Genomic DNA, 19,135 nt, shown 5'->3' on the forward strand with positions numbered 1-19,135 from the left:
TTCTGATATGGGCTTCTTCATATTTTGGGGTATTGTGATTCCAATATTTAACGAAACAGTAGCATTAGACTTTGCTCAGTTAGGTTGGAATTGACCTCGAGAGTGGAAGCCATGAGCAATAAGGGGCAGTTCAGGAAGAAAGTGGTCATCATTCTAAGTATTTGAGACACCCCAAGCCTAACATTCTCACCTTGCATTGTCACTGAACTGATTGTCTGCCTTCATTAATGATTACGATTATGGAGTCATGGAATGTGGAAACAGGCCCTTTGGCCCAACTTCCCCATGCTGACCTAAATGGCCTACTCACACTGTGATTAATCCAACCTGCCTGCATTTGGCCCACATCCCTCTAAAACACATCGTATCCACGTATCTGTCCAATTTTTTCTTAAACATTGCAATAGTACCTGCCTCCACTACCTTCTCCACACACCCACCACCCTCTGTGTAAGAAAAAGTGACCCCTCAGGTTACTGTTAAATATATCCACCCCCACTTTAAACCAATGATCTCTGGTTACCGATTCGGCTAGTCTGGGGGGAAAAAAAACTCACCCTATTTATTCTTCTCATGATTTTCGATCCCTTCATCCTTTTGCCCTCCATAAATGAAGCACCAGCCTGCTCAACTTCTCCCGATAGGCTCTGAGTCCTGGCAACATCCTTGAAAATCTTCTTTGCTGCTTGACAACATTTTTCCTATATCACATATCACCGTGATGAAAATTGAACAAACGGGACGTCACCAACATCTTATATACTGCAATATTCAGTACTCTGATGAGGGTGAAGGAGCCAAAAGCCTTTTTGACACCCCCTCTCTACCTGTAACTCCACTTTGACAGTTCTATGTACCTGTATTCCTAGATCCATCTGCTCTGCAACACTCCGCAGTTCCCCACTATTTACTGCGTAGGTCCAACCATGCTAGATTTTCCAAACTGCAACACCTCACGTTTCTTTGTATTAAATTCCATCAACCATTCCTCTGTCCACCCATGTAACCAATTAAAATCCTTCTGAAATCTTTAACAACCATCTTCACTGTCTATGATACCAAACATTTTAATTTCATCTGCAAATTTGCTAATCATCCCTCACCCTGAATTATTGATATAGATGACTGACAGCAATGGCATCAGCATCAAACCCTTAGGCACACCACTAGTCACAGGTCTCCAGTCCAAAAACCACCTTTCACCATCACTCACTACTTTCTACCATGAAGCCAATGTTCTATCCAATCTGCAGTCTCACCTTGACACCATGTGAACATTTCACACAAGTAGCTGCTGTAAAATTACCAGTCTCTCTCTTCTGTCTGGTCTTGGAAGGGGGTTGGGAGCTCAGCGTGGCGGCCAAGCAGGACTTGGATTGTCAATGGATCTTAGCAGGAAATCTGCTCCCTGCTTCCTTCCCACACCCACCGTGCTTGTACATGATCCAGCTTTGGATGCCACTTGCTAGAAAGTCTCTGCCACACCATGTGCCTGACTGCCATTCTCACAGGCAGTCCTACAGTGCGTTGTCAAGTGATCAAGGAGCTGTAAATGTGAACCTTAACTCATTTAATTAACTGAACCAAAGTTTCACAGTCATAGAAAAGGCTGCGGGAGAGCAACATCCTGAACTGGTGGAAATGTGTTTCAGTATCTGATGAGAACAGGTGCATAATCTTTGGGGGTGCCTTGGAGGATAATGGTTCTTCTTTCTCCAGGCTACCTTGTGAACTTGGCTCTACACTCATTCTTTGACTTCCACTTTCATCTGGCCTGGATGCCTCGATGCAAGGCTGAGAGGGGTTAGCACCTGGAGTGAAGACCCTCCTTCGCAGCACCATGCCAATGGAAGCTCCCTGGTGTGGGAGATTTGGAAGGAGCTGTGGGTCCATTCGCCAAACATGCTGGTGATATGAAGATAGGTGCGAAAGCAAGTTGTGAGGAGCACACTGAAAAACAGCAATAGAATGTGGGTTGATCAAGCAAGTGGGAAAATGGTAGACGATTCACTAGTCTGAAAAGTAGAAAGTCAAATTGCTATTAAAATGGAGACGGGCAACAAAATGCTGTGATAAAGAATGTCTGGGGTTCCATGCACATGGAACAGAAAGGTAGCATGCAGCAGGCAGGTAAATGAAGTGTTGAATTTATTGCAAAGGGAATGGAACACAAATGCAGAGAGATGTTGCTACAACTGAACAATGTGGTGAAGAGACCACACCTGATAAATCACGTACAGTTTTGCTCGTCTTATGGAAGTTGTTGATGGTTGTGCTTTAGGGATTGTTTACAGAAGCTCCACTACATTGGTCTCTGGAATGAAATGGGTGTATAGAAGTTATGTTTGGGACAAAGATATATTTTTTCTCTTTTATTGCTCCTGTGCTTCACAGTTTTAAAATTGTAATCAAACCATTCATGTGGGATTAAAATGCACATTCCAGATTTTATTTAAGCTAATTTGCATAGATTTTGGTTTGACCATGTAGAAATTACAGCACTTTTTATGCACAATCCCCTCATTTCAGGGCACCTTAATGTTTGGGACATTTGGCATCACAGGTGTTTTTAAGTACTGAGGTATGTTTAATTACTTCATTGGCATCACAGGTGTTTTTAAGTACTGAGGTATGTTTAATTACTTCATTGGGGCAGGTATAAGAGAGCTAGGCTTGCTTCTAAGCTTTTGATCACCTTTGAAGTCTATAATTGCCATTTTTCAACATGAGGACCAGAGTTGTGCCAATGAAAGTCAAAAAGGCCTATAATGAGGCTGAAAAACAAGAATAAACTTGTAAGAAACATCGTCCTAGCCTTTGAATTACCAAAATCAACTATTTGGAACACCTGTAAGAAGAAAGAGCGTACTGCTGAGCTCAGCAATTGTGAAGGGGCTGATTGGCCAAGACAGACCTTCACTGCTGATGGCAGAAGAATTCTCATCATAATGAAGAAAAATCTCCAAATGTATGTCCAACAGATTAGAAACATTGTTCAGGAGGCAGATGTAGATGAGTCAACGACTACTGTCCGCAGAAGGCTTAATGAACAGAAATACAGAGGCTATTAGCAAGATATAAGATGTAACATCTGCAAGATGCAAACCACTATTAGCCACAGAAACAGGATGGCCAGATTACAGTTTGCCAAGAAGTTTTTAAAAGAACCTGCAGTATTCTGGAAAAAGGCGTAAATGAACTTCCCAAGATCCGAAGCATACCACCTCGTTTATGTGGTGTTATGGCCTGGGCGTGTATGGCTGCCACAGGTACTGGCGCACTTATCTTTACTGCTGCTGGCAGTAGCAAAATGAATTCTAAGGTGTATAGAAACATCTTTTATTTCAAATTTCAGATTTATTGTCAGAGAATATACATAACATCACATACAACCGTGAGATTCTTTCCTGCGGACCAGGCAGAATTACTACTTATTGGTAGTGCAATAAAAAAAAACTGTACACATGTAAATAAGTAAAGAAATGTAAACAGCTGAATGTGCAATACAGAGATAAAATAAACAATCAATGTAGTGCTCAAGTTCGAGCAAATGCCTCCAAACTCACCGGACGATGCTTCATCCTACAGCAAAACAATAATACCAAACATACTGTTAAAGCAATAAAGGAGTTTTTCAAAACTAAAAATTGGTAACTTCTTGAGAGACCAAATCAGTCATCCAATCTAAATCCAATTGATCACACCTTCCATATGCTGAAGCGAAAACTGAAGGGGACAAGTCCCCAAAACAAACAGGAGCTGAAAATGGCTACAGTAGAGGCCCGGCAGAGCATCACCAGAGAAGATACTCAGTACTTGGTGATGTCAATGAATCACAGACTTCAAGCAGTCATTGTATGCAAGGGATATGCCACAAAGTACTAAACAAGACTACTTTAATATATATACCACTGAGATGCCCCAAACCGTATGGTGCCCTGAAATTGGGGAACTATATATAACAAATGCTATAATTTCTACATGGTCAAACCAAAATGCACACAAATACCCTTTAATAAAATCTACAATGTGCACTTTAATCACATATGAATTTGTTTGTCTACAAATTTAAAATGTGAAGCACAGGTGCAAATAAAGGAAAAAAAATGCCTTTATCCCAATCATTATGGAGGGCACTGTACCTGGTTGGGCAGATACTCATTGGACTTAGTATGTGAAGAATTAGTGGATATCATAATAAAATTTAAAGAATTCTAATAGGTTTTGACAGGGTCCATGCCAAGAAAATGTTTCTCCTGTTTCGGAAATCTTGAACCAAGGGACTTCGTTTCATTGAACTTAAGAGATTAAATAGAAATCTAGTAAAAAAAAAATCCTTGAAAGTGGCTCCACATGTTGACAAAGTGGTGAGAAAGACAGAAGGCACACTAGCCTTCATTGGATGGTCATTGAGTACAAATGTCGGGACATCATGTTACAGGATATTGGTGAGACGGTGCCTGGAATGCAGTTCTGGTCTCTGTACTATAAGAACCATGTGATGAAGCTGGACAAAGTGCAGAAAAATTTCCCAAGGATGTTGCCATGTTTGGAAGGCTTGAGGACATACTGGAGCAAAGCAGGCTGAGGGTGACCTTAAAGGGATCATGAAGGGCATCAATAGGTGCATGGTTTCGTATTTTTTCTTGGGTAGTGGAGTTTAAAACTCGAAGCCAGAGGTTTATGGTGAGCGTGGAAAGATTGAAAATGGATCAAGGGGCAACTATTTTCCACAGAGGGTGATGGGTATGTGGAACTAGCTGCCAGGGAATGTGGTAGGAGTGGGGGTATTTAAATGATATTTGGGCAGCTTCGTGGATAAGAAGGGGTTAGAGGGATATAGGCCAAATGCAGATATATTGGATTAGGTCAGGTAGGCAGATGGGTCAGCATGGGGCTGAAGTACTGTCTACATCCAGTTTAAAGCCACCTCTGACACATTTGGAAACAGAAGATCCTTGAGCCTGATCTACCATTCAATGCACATCGTGGTTGCACTCCTGGCTGGCTGTAAACCTGAGGCCATCCTTGCTTCATGGTGTCATGTCCTAACATCAGCCTGGATCTCAGTGATCACTCACCCTTGCTAGCTCCCCACCCTAAACACATCAAGCTCCATTCTTATTCCCTCCCACATCTTCCATCCTGTACCCACCGTTCTGCTCCCTCCCCCACCCTAAACCCACCATTCTTCTCCCTTTTCACCCTGCACCCATGTTCCTCTCTCTCCCACTATCTCCCACCCTGTGCCCACTGTTACTCCCCTCTTCCACCCTGCACCCACTGTTCCTCCCCCTCCCACCCTAAACTCACCATTCCTCCCCCTCTCCTCACCCACCTTAAATCCATTGTTCTTCTCTCTCTCCTCTCTCATCCTGTACCCACCGTTCCTCACCCCCTCCCATCCTGCACCCACCATTCTTCCACCTCTCCTCACCCACCCTAAATCCGCTGCTCTTCTCCCTCTCCTCTTCCACTGCACCCACTGTTCCTCTCCCTCTCCCACTACACCCATCATTCCTCTCCCTTTCCCACTAAGATTTCTCCTTTTTCCAATCCTGGTGTCATCAGCTAGTTCATTTGGTTGAATAACCTCCCTCACCCTTCCCACACCGCCCACCTCGGCGAGACCCTGACAACTTCTCTGTGCCTCAAATTTATAGACACTTGTCTTAAAGTCTCTTCAAGTGGCTTGGCATCTTTGGGCATTTATACCACATTAAAGGTGCCACATAAACACATATTGTTGTTGTCGTAATCCTCTTTTTGGAACATTTGTAGAAATTTGAATCGGATTTTTTGGAGTGATGTATTCAGTAAAGTTCACTGGAAAGAAAAAAGGAATGGAGGTGGTGAAGAGGCAGAAAAGAAGTGAAAATAAAGATAGAAGATGGCCACGTTGGACTAAATGACTATAAACATTAATGGAATATATAACCAAGTTTAAGTGTATCCCATTGGGGAAAAAAAATCACATATAATTTAAAAGACAAAGTTATAATGATTGGGGAAACCTGGAAACCCTATATGGAACATGGCAGAAAGAGCAGGCCTAGGACTCCACCACCTAAAATGATAAGAAGATAAACACGATCAGATTTAATGTGAATAAGTAGATGATGCATTTTTTTTGTTTGTATTCCTTTTGTATAAAGATATTGTTCTATTGTATTTTATATGTCCAATATTTACTGTTTTTGGAGGGGGGTGGGAAGGGGGAAAGGATAGATGGGGGAAAAAAGAGAAAATGTCACTGTGAATATTTAAAGAGATGCACCTGTAAATATATTGGTTGATATGGTTCATAGTGCGATAAATAAAGAATTACAAAAAAAATTTCACTGGAAAACATATCATGTCCTGAATTATACAATTATTTTGGAGGTCTTCCTTACTGGGAAGCAGACATGGTAGCAAAATGGCCTCCTTCTCTATCTGATGTACAGTGAATATTTAGGGCTTGCTGTCAGCTCTCTCACCTACCCTGAACATTCTCTTTTTCAATTTTTGCATAGTCATCGTGTTATTTACTGCTACTGCTGTCCTGTCGTATTAAGATCACTACTTTCAACCTGGAGAGGGTTGTGATCAAGAGCTAACCATCATATGGTCTCCATTGATGGCTTACATGTCCTTCCATTGAACATAGAACATTACAGCACAGTGCAGGCCCATCAGTCCTCGAGGTAGTGCTGACCCATATATTGCTTTTAAAAAAAGTACTCAATCCTCCCTACCCTGTAATCTTCTATTTTTCTTCCATCCAGGTGCCTAAGAGTCTCGTAAATCCCCCTAATGTTCCAGCCTCCACCACCATCTCCGGCAAGGCATTCCAGGCTCCCACAACTCTGGGTAAAAAAAACGTACCCTTGAATTTCCCTCCCTTAACTTTGACCAGATGTCCTCAGCTGTTGCTTTCTGCTTTTATTTCTTTATGCAATGTTTAAAACAAAATGACCTTCTTTTCCAATCAACTAGTGGCTAGCCACATGATGGTTAAAGGATTCATTATTTTGTTTTATTTGCACGTTAAGTCCGAATCTGTGACAGTTAAGTTACCACTGCATAAGTTTGTTTAAAATATCCTAAATAGCTTATATATTATTCAACAACCCCACCCCACCCTCACATCTGGTGTGAACTAAAAGCTGTAACCCAATCTTATAGATATTGTTCGCAAACTGCTGGACCTTCACTGTCCTGTTTCTTGACATTTAATGAGTGTCTCATTTGGGTAACAGACTCCTCATTGCTCCTGGGGATCTGTAAATCTTTGTGTTATCATGACAACATTGGCTTTATGGCAGGTGATGCCTTAAGGATATACCCAGCTGTGCTAAACCATACCACAGAAATCTGCATTCACCAAATGGTTTTAAAAATCACTCGGAGTTAAAACAAATGAATGTATGTTAATAATTTTGTGTGATTATTGGATTTTGTTGCACAGAATTGCTGGAAATGGCTCTGATCCTCCCTGCTCTGCAAAGATTATGGTGTACGGATCGACTATCATGTTACTGAGAGCTCCTTCCCATCTGCTCGGCTTGCTGCTGTAACAAAGAACACAGCATCGAGCTCACCCTCCATTGTCACCGATTGCTTCAGAACAGCTCCTACAATGGATCCCCCTACTCATATCAATTCACCGCTCCGCTCCCTTGCTGATGTGCCTGTCCATGGTCCCATGCACTGTCAGACTGAGACTGCTTGCAAATTGGAGGAACAACACTTCATATTCCATCCTGGGACCCTCCAAATGGATGGTATTAATGTTGACCTCTCTGGTTTCTGTTAAACCCCTCTCCCCATCTTTCCCTATGTCTCCTTTCTTATCTCTCTTCTCTTTGTCTCCTTTCACAGAGCCAAAAACTGCTCCTCTTCCCCAATCAATTCTCACCTTTCCTCTCTCCTGTACTTTTACCATATCTAATTAACGGCTTTTATCTGTTAGTCTGTACTCCTCCCTCTCCCATTCTTCTCTTTTCACCAGGCTTTTTAAACCTGCCTTTCCCTCTCCCACGTGCCTGCATTTTACTCATACCTCGAGGAAGGGTTCAGGCCTAAAACATTGGTTATATGGACACTGCAAGGCTGGGTGAGTTCCTCCAGTATTTTGTTGTGCTTTTACTCTCCATCAGAAAAGTAAATAATGTGGCAATTGTGAAATTTTGAGTTGGGTTAACTTTAAACCGAGGCTTCTCTGAAATTGACCGTCAAATAACAGAGGTTAATGCTACAGTTGGAATTCTGTGCTGAGTACGATGACTCTGGGAACAAAAAACCAACAGAACATTGAAGCTGCTTCATCGGTCAGACCAGCAAGGCAGCCCCCTTCCACCCTAATGTACACCAGGCACTGCTGCCACATGGTACTTCTGCAGCTGCTAATGCAGGCTTTCTCATGCAGACCTTCATATGGCCATACATTAGGGGTATACTTCCTCCATACATTCTCTGTTTCTTTAGGACACACTTCATGACCACCTTCGTCAGCCCCATCTCTTTGTGAAATATTCAGGTCTTTTAAGCACAGACGTGAGACATAAATTGGAGGCTCCTGCAATTATATAGGATTATGTGGGATATATCAGAATCAGGTTTATTGTCCTGAAAACGTGTCATGGAATTTGTTGTTTTGTGGCAGCAATGTGGTACAGAACAAGGTGAAAAAATGCTAAAACTTACAATTTCATATGGTGGTATCCATATGGCAGAGGGGAAGAAGGTGTCCTTGTGCTGCTGGGTGTTTGTCTTTAGGCTCCTGTACCTCCTTCCTGATGGTAGGAGTGTGAAGAGGGCATGGCTGGGTGGTGGGAGTCCTTGAGGATAGAGGCTGCTTTCTTGGAGACACTGCCTCTTATAGATGTCTTCAATTAAATGAAGACTGCTGCCCACTGCTCCCTGTGGTCTTTTCCTGTCCTGTGTGTTGGCACTTCCATACCAGACAGTGATGCAACCAGTCAGAAGGCTCTCCATGGTATACATGTACAAATTTTCAATAGTCTTTGGTGACATACCAAATCTCCTAGATGGCATTCAGCCCAGCTTGTCTATGCTAGCACTCTCCCATTTTCTCCCACATCTGAGTCCACCTTCATGGCAGAGTTTTACAGCATGGGAAAAAAGCAACCAAGTTGTCTAACTGAGCTCCTTCTCCCCATCATTTGCTTCAAATGAATCACATAATTTGCCTGAAATCTTTTGTGGGAGCAAGTTCTGCATTCTCGTTTTTCTTTGGAAAAGAAGTTTCTTTTTCCTGAATTTCCCTGCAATTATCTTCTATTAACTCCAAAGATTATTGGTAAAATATATGACATTTTTTGAAGTATGCATGCACATATTCATGGGAATTTAGAGCAAGTATTTTTGTGTGCAGTGATTTATACACTGGACTGTTTATCTAGGGCTCTTGTTAAGATGATACTTCTATAATCCCTGTTATCCAGAATTCAAGCAACCAGCAGACTCAAGCAACTGGCCAAAAAATTGTGGAAAATAAATAGGTAAAAACATGGAAGTTTAAAATTGGCATGCTTCGCTGTTAGTTTGCCAATCACACAACGCAAAATCTCAAGCAACTTGAAAATTAACTTATCTGGCCTCTACCAATCCCCATAAGGGATTTTTATTGTACACGTGATACTCTAATCTTTCTTGTGGACATTGCATACTGGCTTTTGAAATCTGTGTGTTTTTAATTGTTGATATGTTAGAGAGACCTATGAGAACTTAATTCAGAAACAACTTCAGATCCCCTCCTTAGCCTGATCTCACTTCTCTTACACAACCTGGATAGCATGGAGGAGTTGAGTCTGTGCTGCTTCACTCTGGGACTCCTTCTGGCTGCAGGTACAGCTTTGTCTGGACCCTGCCAGTGCTTTTGGATCTCACCGACGCAGTCAATAGCCAGGCATGGAGGCAGCTTTCCTGACGTGGAGAGAGCAGCTTGCTTTGGGAGTTCAGAGGGAGCAAAGTTTCTGTTGTGCTCCTCCTACCAGGTGTAACTCTACATTTACTGTTCTCCTGGGACCTGTGTGATGCCAATTAGATAAATGCCTGGGTGAAACCTGATGACATACCACTCTAACCCCACACTCTTTTTTTTCCTGATTAAATAGTATTTAATGTCAAAACAATTATTTTAATATGTTCTAAGTGTGAATTCTTTATAAGAAAAAAAGGTTTCTGGAAACTTGGTGGTAAGATATGTATGGCACATTTTAATGCATTGAGAGTGGTTGATATCTGGAGTTGCCAGAGGAGATGGTGGAACCAGATACAATCACAACATTGAGAAGGCATCGAGGCTGATGCTTAAATGGCAAAATACAGAAGGAAATGATCCTATTGCAGACAAATGGGATGACTGTAGGTGGGTATAGAGGTCACCATGGATGTTGTGAGCCAAAGGGCCTGTGTCCATTCTGTACTGCTCTGTGACTCCATGAGGAGGGGTGCTGCATTTCACCTTGAAGCCAACATAGTTCTACTTAAGATGGGGAAACAAAAGACTGCAGAGACTTGGATCGGGAGGAAACACAACCTGCTGAAGGAATGCAGCATGTCGAGCAGCATCAGTGAGAGAGAAGGAGTGGTGGATGTTTCAGGTGGGAAACCCTCACCCAGGCTTGACAAATTGTTGCTGCACAAAACATCGACCATTCTTTCTCTCCGACTGACGCTGCTCGACCCACTGAGTTTCTCTAGCAGAGTATGTTTCACTCCCAGTCCTATGTAAGGTTCATTGTCTGGTATTTGCTACCTGACTGAAAGAAACAACAGAGATGTAATGTAGTATTTAACAAGATTAACAAGAATATGTTTGCTATCCCCACACCTTTTATTATCCGTGAGTTGTTTGCACGCATTACAATCGCACATTGCTGTAGCCAGATGAAGAAATAACCTTGTTTTCTGGTAAAGACATGAAATGAGGAAGCTTTTCAAACTCTAACTAGTGTTACAGTGATCAAGAGAGTTAGTCAAGCTGGGAAGGAGCGTGTTCGACCCTGCTGCCAGGTTGGGGCTGGTGAATACATGTAAGCAGCCTAGACATTGCAAATAGATGTTCAAGCTTCCAATAGTTCCAAAGGCAATGTGCCACAGCAGTAATGCTTCTGCTTCCTGGCACAAGTGACCCTACCCTCTGATTCAGATCTGACCTTCAGCACTGACTGTGAAGTTTGCTCATCGTCATTGTGTCCACATGGTTCTCTGGTTTTCTCCCACATCCCAAAGGCATTTTGGCCTGTTGGTTGGTCACTGTAAATGACCTCAGCTGTGCATAAGAAGCAAAGCAACAAAAGGAGATAAATTGGAGCATTTGTGAGAGAATAGGAGAGGAGAATGCGATTGATGTGTCCAGTTTTCTGACGGCCAGCATGGAATTGATGGGCTGAATAGCTTCTTCCATGACTTTTTTATGGTGCTGTGTTGACATTCTGTCCATATAAAGGCTTCCCATCCCTGTTCGTTAACCACAGAATGTGGTGCTGTGGTTATGTTCAGATGGCATGGTTAGCACATGGCGCTGTCTGTATAGAGTTTGTACATTCCCTGTGTATCTGCGTGGGTTTCCTCCGGATGCTCCTGTTTTCTCCCACTGTTCAAAATGTACGGTGGCGGAAGGTTAATTGGGTGTATTTGAGCAGCACGGGTTAATGGCCTCGAAGGGCCTGTTACTGTTCTATATTCTAAATTAAAATTTAATTTAAAATTTAATGTTACCCAATAAGATCTGGTCTCAGTAATAGTGACTCATGGTCATTTAAATTTATTTAATTTTTAAAATTTAGACAAACACCTTCAGGCCCGTGCTGCACAAATACCCCATTGAACCTCCAGCCCCTGTACATTTTTGAAGGGTGGGAGGAAATCAGAATAATTGGGAGCAAACCTACGCAGACACGGGGAGAACGCTTACCAGTAGTGCTGGATTAGAACTAGGTCATTGGCACTGTAATAAAGTTGCACTGACTACCACGCTAACCATGTTGCCAACGTGCTTCAGGCAAGGAAATCTGCCATCCTCACCCACTCTTTTGAGTGACACCGACTCCTCTCTGAAACGGCTCCACAAGCCAATCTGTGCAGATGGCAGTAGGGGAGAAGCATGCATCTTCCTTGGAAGAAATAAATAAATTCCCATCAAACTGCGGGTCAACGGGCTACTGGGGTCGTGGCTGAAGTAGATACAATAGTGGTGTTTAAGAAGCTTCTAAATCAGTGGTTCTCCACCTTTTTCTTTCCATTCATATACCATCTTAAGTATTCCCTATGCCATTGGTGCTCTGTGATTAGTAAGGGATTGCTTAAGGTGGTATATGGGTGGGAAGAAAAAGGTTGAAAACCACTGTACCTCATTGATTCATTATGTGCACAGTTTCATAACTCCAAAGGAAATGGGCCAATGACAATTTTTCTCAAGCAAAATATTTGAGTAACAAATGGGTCTAGAGCAGTGATTCTCAACCTTCTCTTCCCACTCGTTTGCCACCTTAAGTCTCTTTCTCTTTGGCTTGGCTTCGCGGACGAAGATTTATGGAGGGGGTAAAAAGTCCACGTCAGCTGCAGGCTCGTTTGTGGCTGACAAGTCCGATGCGGGACAGGCAGACACGATTGCAGCGGTTGCAAGGGAAAATTGGTTGGTTGGGGTTGGGTGTTGGGTTTTTCCTCCTTTTAAGTAATCCATTACTAATCACAGAGCATCTATCACACCTTAAAGTGGTACGTGAGTGGAAAGAAAAAGTTTGAAAACCACTGTTCTAGACAGATCAGGGGTCAGGGGGGGATATGGATCATGTGGGGGTCAACAGTGTTTTATTTGGATTGGGACATTATGTTCAGCTAAGACACATGGGCTGAAGGGGCTGTTCCTGTGCTGTACTGTTTTGTGTTTTTAATCTGTGGAACAGGGTGTTCTAAAAATTTCAGAAGTAATATAAATAAATATTATATATAAATTTTATTTATATTACATAAATATATAATAATATATAATATTTTAGATATAATATCATATATATAAATATTATCTATAAATTTCAGAAGTATTTATTTCAGAAGTAATTAATGTCCATGTCTCCCTTTTCCCATCAAGATAATAGTGAAAGCTCTGCCCAACTAGGAGAAATCCTGCTCGTATTCTGCAGTGGATGTGAATTTACCGGTAAAGTAATGAGAATGAGTGTTTATTGTCATATATGCAGTACAACGTACAAATTAAATGAAATTCTTATTTGCTGCAGCCACACGGGTACACAAGGTACACCGACATCAACAGTACAAGTTAAATTACCACAATATATTGTGAGACATAAAAAGTTGATAAATATAGAAATAGAGTTAAATAAATATTCACAGTCAAGGTTAGTACCAAAGAAAAGTGGCATTTCAGTAGAGAGATCTATTGATCTCTGTAGTCGCTCATGGTTAAGGTGAGTGTTCAAGAGATTGATAGCTGTTGGCAAAATAAATGTTCTTGAATCCAGAGGTGTTGCTCTTCAGGCTTCTGTATCTTCTGCCTGAAGGCAGCAGTGAGAAGAGGTTGTGATCAGGGGGATGGGAATCCTTGATGATTCATGAGGCAGCACCTCAAGTGGATGTCTACATTGGATGGGAGGTCAGTGCATGTGATAGACCTGGCTGTGTTTGCACTTTCTACAACCTTGTGTGTTTCTGATCAGAGCTCTTCCACTGTTAAAGAACTCTGCAGTTCGCCAACATTCACCGTGCTTGCTGGTTTTGTGATTTGGTCTGTACTGTGCAGTCTGTCATTTTCAACTGAATCCACTGACCATTGCTTTTGGCCAGAATTTCAGCTGTCCAGTGTGCTGAGTTGTAGAAACAGACTGTGGAGGGCAAGCGACCAACAGTTCTTATTGCCTGCTGCACTGAGTGTGAGATTGTGAGCCTTCAATCCCAGTTTGGGAGCACTCATTGAAGATCTGATTGCCTGTCGAACAGGAAAGAGTTGTGTAAATCACACGGTGGCCTGGCATGCCACCATCACCCTGTGGCTGCAGTGCCTGCAGACAACATGTCCAATCTTCATATTGCAATTTCTGACGCGGTATATACGGTCCCTTAGATCTTTGGAAATTGCCTTGTGAATTTTACTTTCTCATTTCAAAACCACAATAAGTGAAGCAAAAATCAAGAAAAAACTGCAGATGCTGGAAATATGAAATAAAAACAGAAAATGCTGGAAATACTCAGCAGGTCAAGGAAGAGAGTCAATATGACCACTTTCTTGTTGATCTCTCATTGCACTGATTGTTAAACATTATACAGATTAATGAGAACATGTTACAGGAAGCAGGTTATAGATTTTCAGGCAAGAATTTGAACATTTTCCCATGTCCATGTGGGTTTACTTCGGACTGTCTGGTTTCCTCCCACATTCCAAAGACGTACAGAGTTAGCAGGTTAATTGGTCACATGGGTGTAATTTGGCGGCACAGACTTGTGGGCCGGAAGGCACTGTTACCATGCTGAATGACTAAATTAAACTCTCAATGTTCCTTGGAAACTTGTGAATGAATCCATCCCAATTATTTATTATTTTACCTGGGCTGTGCCTATCTGTGGTTTCTCATTCTTCTATGACTGTAAAACATTTCCATTCAAATTTCTGCTTGTGTTAAATTTGCTGTGTTTAAAGCAAAAAATGTCACTAAAACTATATCAATACAGATTGATAATTTGGCTTCCGTGCAACGTGGCCATTGTGTCAAAAGGGAAAGTTATCACCTCGGGCACTGAAGGCTTCCTGATCATGTCAGATGTTTGGATCTGGAGCTCGGGTGGCCGATGGAGAGGTTGCGGGAGCACTGGAGGCAAATCCACGGACACTCAGTGACTCTGAAGAGACCCTCTTTTGCTTTTCTTTCTCTTGTACTGTAAGGGGTGCCGGGCAATGCTAGTGGTGGCAGAAGAAGGTAATTTTGTGTAATATTACATGTTCTGTACTATTACATGACAATAAAGGAATCTTAAATCTTTAAGAGCTTAAAGTTGGTGTTTTAAGCGAGTATTGCAAATCAAATAATTAAGTGAAATGCCCCCAGCAACATCCATTCTTGTTATATTTGATTTTAGTGTTGATGATCTTCCAATAATCGACTTAGGAGAATAAACTGGGGGCCTCCCTCACCCAATGACTCCTGTGAAGGTTTGTGGTAGTGTGCTTCAGGATATTCAGAGAGGCACCTCGTCCATGGAAATATCAAGTCAAGCAAAAGGTCTAATTTTTAAATAACTCCATCACTCAGTTCTTTGTTATTAATAAATATTTTATTCCAAATGGTCGTGAATTTATTATTTAGAAGGTATTTGATCTGAAAAAAGCCCCATCAGCATCCTCTCCCTGGCTCTGCTCTCCAAGACAGAGAAATCTCTGGGAGGTGCAAGAGTGTGGTTTGCCCTGGCAGGCCACGCGGAGTTTGTGTGGTCTATTTTCACAGTGTGCATTTTAATGCCTGTGTCTGAGGACGGTAACAGGAGCATTGTGATGTTTAAAATGCAGACGGTGTTCAGATTCTTAAATTAAAAGCATGTTGTACCTCTAGGCGCCATTGAAGTGGGAGGTGATGGTGGGGGGGGGGGTGGTGTGGGGAGAGAATGACGATGCGAACTTAATCTTCAGGTCTTTCTGGTGCCTGTCTACAGAACCCACAAGAAGAACGGTCATGTACTGTATATATGTGTGAGTGCGTGCATGTGATAAAAGAGAGAGGGTCTCTTCCCTCTATTTGGTCCCTCTTTCTTTTCCCTCCCTCCCTCCTTTCCCTCCCTGTCTTTTCCCTCCCTCCCTCCCTCCCCCTCTCCTTGACTTGTGCAACTGAAGAAACCATTAAATGTTGCACTTCAATTGAAAAGTCAGACCGCAGTGCAATTTATTTGTTTACACTGCACACAGAATTTATATGTTAAAAGACCATTGCTTTATGCAAGAGACTGAATATGTTATTTACTTCTGTTTTACAGAAAGGATTTTAACAATGACTGACATTAACAAACAACTGCCCGTCTGTGTCAGTGTTATGTATACTTTTTTTTGCCGAATTCTCCTTCATAACACAGCATTTTGTAGCCAGATGGCTTCAAGCTTAATGAGCATCTTTTTGAGGCAGATTTAAAAACAAATGGTGCTGAAGGTAATGAAATCTTATTTTTTAAACAATATCTTTGCTAATGGACTTAGTTAATGATCATTGCATTGGTGTGAAGAGTGCCTGACAGGATTATGTGTGGTATACAAGGGGACAGGAGTGAGGAAGAAAAATCTGGGTAGTGTGATGTGTGGATGAATGAACGATTTCCTGCATTTGGTGAGTGAGCTAGGCTGAAAACCAATCTCAGATGTCACCCTGATCGGGTTTAAATTAATGTTTTTTTTCCCCCAAGTTTTTTAACCAAGCTCATTTGTTTCTTTGTGTGTGTGTGTGTGTGTGTGTGTGTGTGTGTGTGTTATTGAGTGTCTGTGTGTGTGTGTTTGAGTGTACGTATGTGTGTGTCCATGTGTGTGTGTGTCTGTATGTGTGTTTGTATGGATGTTTCTCTTTGTTTTTGAGGACACCCCTCTCACTCCCTTTATTCTGGAGAATGGGTGCTATAGATATTTTCACAAATGCAGTTGTCAATTAATCTCCAAGCTCAGTAAAAATTGCTCCCTGATAAAAAAAAACTCCCAGGCTTCTCTGCTCACTAATATGTCATTTGTAAAGAAATAATAGTCATCGAAGTGTCCATCAGCAACTGTGGAGGATGGAGAGAGTTTGTGATCTGCCTGTAGCAGCACCTCCGATTACTGTACATAGATGATGCTCGTTCCAAGGCTCAGAATGTTGCAAGGCAGGGTTTTCTTTTTACTTGCATAGCAGACAAATTGGGAGAAGGTAATTGCAAATGGAGCGGGGCCTGCATTCTGTGAAAATGTCTGCAATGTGTAGCAACAAGACTTATATAAGAGGCACCTACAGTATACAAGAGGGCAGTGCGAAATTACATAAAACCTTCAATAAATGGAAAAATCAAGAGAAAACCAAAGTAGTTGCAGCTGTAGGCTGCAAAATAACATCTCCTGACTATAAACTGCCACGGTTTCCTGCTAGAAATTTACCCTGCAGCTTTTCACTTAATAGAGAAAAGGTGAGTAACACGTTAAAATTTGCTTTATATAATGGTTATTCAAGTATTCATTCATCCATGATGTAATACTATAATGTGCTGGTGTATATCACATTCCGGACCAGGAATATTTTAAAAGAATCAGCATTGCTTTACATGAGAAACCTTTGTCTGAGTTGAGGGTTGATTATGCACAGAAGTCAGTATGGAAGTTGAAATCTTCTCCACGACAAGAGACTTGGAAATGCAGACCAGTTTGTTTCTGAAAGTCGCTGCTTTAACCCATTGATAGACAAAACCTTCTTTTGGCTTTGTACCTACACCAGTACATCACTTTAAATGATAGAAACTCAAAAACTCTAGTCTCCAAGGGTCAGTTGAAAAATAATTCCTGCTAGTTTGCAAATGCTGCAGCAAAAGATGGATCATTGTTTAGGAAACTTGGTGCTCCAACGATTCATTATTGACCCTTTAGATATATGGAAGCATTTATGTCAATAGATAAGTAATATCAATCTAATTACATCATTTTAAGCCACTTAAGGAATTTAAAGAAAAGTTAAAAAAAAGGTTTTGAATTTGGAAGGCATTAGCAAAATGTTTTTCCAAATTGAAAGAATATTTTTTGCAGTTAAAAAAAAATCATTCCAAATTTTTTAAAAATTATTTGAGTTTAAACCATGAACCATTTTTCTTCCAAATGTCACTGCCATCATCTAGCTCAGAAACGCACTGCCAGAGGTATCGTTTAAATCAGTTTTCAATGGAGTTGTCAGCATTACTGCTCACAGGAAGCAGGTTTAACCCTCTCTTCCCTGTCCTCTTAATGTTTTTTTATTTAATTGGGCTACGCCAGGAAGCTCAGTTAAATTTTCAGGCATTTTCCGGGTATTAGCTATTTTGACTCAATCCCCTTTTGGCTCATTTTGATCTTTTTCACCAACCCTCCAATACATAGTTAGAAATGGCTAGAATTCAGCCATTTGGTGAATGCTGACAGCAACTTCATGCAGCCCATTCATTGCCGGGCTCCATTTGGCCTTGACTTTCTCAGCTTTTGCTGTGTTTATGACTGAAATCAGCCAATTGTCAATGTGAAATTACAGTGCTTTGTGCCAAGGTTGCAGTGTAGAAAATTTCAAATAACCATGGCAACCATCACTTCAGAACCTGATTGTTGCACTACAGTATTTACCCAATGAAGTTTGAAGAAATATTTAAATGCATTGGGAAGAGGCAGTCTACTGAGAATCAGACTCCTTAAACCAGTGCACAACCTGTTTGTGACTTACCTGCTCCGTGATGCAGATACATGAGTGCCATTGAATGATTGGAATGTCCAGACTGCTGTACAGCACCCCATGTACCCTCTGATGTGATGTAATGATTATCCAGTGGCTATTGTTCAGTGCACCTTATTAGCCCTCCATTTACCTCCATGCAAAGACTTGAGCATCTTCCTAACCCACTTCGATCTTATATGCCTGACCTGCCCTTTACGTGGCTAAGTCTTTAGAGGTTCTCTGTGAAAGAAAACTGCATTTTGTTCTGGAGGCACGCAGGACTGCAGATGCTGGCATCTGGTGCTAAACACAACCTGTTCCCGGAGGAACTCCGCATCCGTGGGAGAATAGTTGACATGTCGATTTTGATCCAGGACATTGAGTATTCCTTTTCTCCCACAGAAGCTTCTCGACCCATTGAGTTCCTCCTGCAGGTTGTCAGAATCAGAATTTATTGTCATGAACATGTCACAAAATTTGTTGTTTTGTGGTAGCATTACAGATGCAAATATTGCTATAAATGACATTTTAAAAAATAAACAAATTAATGCAAAAGAAGAGAAAATGAGGTAGTGTCTGTGGTTCATTGTCCTGCAGAATTCATAAGGGAAAGGACCTTGATCAGGGTGGTGTCGGAATAGAAACAATGTGGAGATTAATGAAGAGGAAGTGTGGGATCTTCTTAAAAACATCAAGATAGATAAATCTCCGGGACTGGA

At 41.5% G+C, this 19,135-nt stretch overlaps 1 protein-coding gene across 8 annotated transcripts in view; it reads left to right on the top strand.

Moving 5' to 3' along the window:
• The window catches only part of ahdc1 (AT hook, DNA binding motif, containing 1), a 207,145-nt gene that overhangs the window by 140,369 nt on the left and 47,641 nt on the right, over positions 1-19,135 (top strand). For 3 of the 8 annotated variants that reach the window (XM_069895104.1, XM_069895105.1, XM_069895107.1), the window contains exons 3-5: positions 13,103-13,171; positions 15,103-15,245; positions 15,991-16,160. The exons of 2 other annotated variants lie outside the window; for them this stretch is intronic. The gene's annotated coding sequence lies outside the window, so the exon portion shown is untranslated. The remainder of the gene's footprint in view (positions 1-13,102; positions 13,172-15,102; positions 15,246-15,990; positions 16,161-19,135) is intronic. 3 more of the 8 variants (XM_069895109.1, XM_069895108.1, XM_069895106.1) reach the window with 2 other exon arrangements.

The sequence above is a fragment of the Narcine bancroftii genome, chromosome 8 (assembly GCF_036971445.1).
Source record: "Narcine bancroftii isolate sNarBan1 chromosome 8, sNarBan1.hap1, whole genome shotgun sequence".
Lineage (NCBI taxonomy): Eukaryota > Metazoa > Chordata > Chondrichthyes > Torpediniformes > Narcinidae > Narcine > Narcine bancroftii.